The sequence below is a fragment of the Arachis hypogaea genome, chromosome 11 (genome assembly GCF_003086295.3).
Source record: "Arachis hypogaea cultivar Tifrunner chromosome 11, arahy.Tifrunner.gnm2.J5K5, whole genome shotgun sequence".
Lineage (NCBI taxonomy): Eukaryota > Viridiplantae > Streptophyta > Magnoliopsida > Fabales > Fabaceae > Arachis > Arachis hypogaea.
The window spans coordinates 4,745,454-4,748,078 of record NC_092046.1 but is presented as its reverse complement, the minus strand read 5'-3'; positions in this window follow the sequence as shown (position 1 = coordinate 4,748,078).

Below are 2,625 nucleotides of genomic sequence, written 5' to 3'. Positions count from 1 at the left end.
CTACTTCCTGATAAAGAGAGGTAATTTCACAAAACATCAAGACAATAACAAAATCTTTATTGTGAAGTAAAATAAATACACTATGACTATTGGTTTTTGATCATCAAAATCAGTTATCATAATTAAATACCAATTTATTTGTATATAAAAAAGGTATTGTTTAATTTATTTTTAATATATTTTATATTTCAATATATATTTTATGTTAATGCTGATTTTATTAGTAATTAATTTTAATATATATTTAATATGGTTGTTATTGAATTTATTAGACATGAACAAATTTGTTAGCCAAATCAACTCCACTAGAGCAAATAGATTATGATATTATATTAAAATTTTATAGACTTATTTTTTTTTCATAAATTAATTTAAGAAGTGAAAAATGTTCTTCATTCACTACAGGATAATGACAGTTTTTAAAATTTTTATAGAAATTTTAAACCGCTGTTAAATAATTTTATTTTCAACAACTGCTGGTGTAATCGCTGCTAAACGGATAACTAATTTGTGGCAATTTATAACCAACATTATTTTTATGATTGGTTTTATAAAATAAAGTTGTAGCGGCGGATATGAGAACCGCCACTGCAATCTGCCATGTGTAGCTTAATACTTCTAAAACCATGAGACTTAATTGTAATAGATATTTTAGATAGTTAATATTAAATATCATATAATGACACATTATATTCAAGTAAAAATATCTATCTCTCCAACTTAACACACACACAAACTTATTGGATGATTAACTTATTCCACATCTACCTCCGTGATATATGTTTGGTAAAATATAAGAAAACATCACAAGATACGTCGTGCAGCACATTTTATTATTTTTTATGATACAACATCATTATTTTTGTATTTATTAATATTATCTGTATATCAATATATTATGAATAAAGTACACTTTATAGGTAAATAGATGAAATATGTATGTAGGTATATAAAATTGTATGTTAAGTTGTCTTATTCGAAGATGTCAATAATGAATCTCAACTTTATGGCCATTCGATGTGTATTTGCCGCGTTTGCTTACGTGGAAGTGGATAAGAACATTAGCCAACTGGATTACAAAAAGGAAAAGTAAAAGGAAAAGGAATAGGGAACAAGTTAACTTAAATCCATTACCGTAAACAAAGGAAGCCAAATTAAAAACGAAACAAGTCCCTTTCAAATTGGAAAATGTCAAGTTGCTTAGTGCTACTATACACCTAAGATTTCTCACCACTTAGCTTGTTGGTTATTAATATCTTCATAACATTGGAAGCTTCAATTAATAATAATAATAATAATAATAATAATAATAATAATAATAATAATAATAATAATAATTTTCGATTGTTGGATCTTATATGAACGTTTAAGCTTGTATTTATATTATATATATGGTTGTATGATTCATATTTAGTTATTGAAAAAGATGATAAAAAAAAGTAAACTACATGTTAGCTAATAAAATAAGTTTGTTGGTTAAGGAAAAATTGGATTTTTTTTTTTTTTGTAATTTGTTATTAGTTTATGTGTGTATCATTTATTTATTCAAATAATATTTCAGTGTGTAAAAACTTAATGAACGTAAAGACAATTTTATAAAAGTATATATATAATTTTATAAATACTGAGGTTCCTATAATGAAGGGGCCTCAACGACCAATACTCTAATCTCATGTCTGATCACGTCAATAACACAAATTAAAGGTGCACCAGCACTTGATGAAGATTCCCAACTAACCAGAGAATATACCTCCAATTCTTTTTTAGAATTTTTTGTGATGGACATTGGACTTTATTGATTTGTATGCAAATTAATTGGTGGCTTTTGTATTCGTCAAACGATCATACTAAATATATATATTAAAATCAGTAATTAAAATGAGTTATTAGTATAAAATAAATTTAAAATATAAAATATTTATTAAAATTAATTAAATTATATATATATATATATATATATATATATATATATATATATATTTATACAATATTAATGATTTTAAATGTTTAAGTATGATGTTTTTACAACTCCATCCAATGATGTAATTTAGATTTTGGATATTACTAACTTTGAGATTTAAAAATTAGTGTATAAAATAAAATAAGATAACACTTTAAAATTTGTGTGTGACTTAGATCTTTGATGATTAAGGTCTAGTTATTATAAATATCATTATAAGAAAAAAATTTATATTCTCATTTAATTTTTTTGATTGTCGATGGATTTATCACATAACTATCTCGTGAGGAGATAAAATAGAATATGTGTTTTTAAGTATTAAATTTATATAAAGATCATACAACATTACAAGAAAATCGGCAGATAGCGGCGGATATTTAGCAGCGATTTTTTTCAACTGCTGCTAAATAAAATCTGCCAACGGTTCTTGTGGCAGTTTTAAGATACGTTACCAAATGATCTCATTTTGCAGCGGTTTTTTGGTAACCGCTGCGAAATGTATCCGTTTTACAGCGGTTCTTATGTTGGTTTTAGGGGACGCTACCAAATAATCTCATTTTGCAACGATTTTTTTTGTAACCACCGCAAAATGTACAGTTGTTGAATTCATTGATACTCATTTTGCAGCGATTTTTTTCTAACCGCTGCAATATTATTTTTAACTT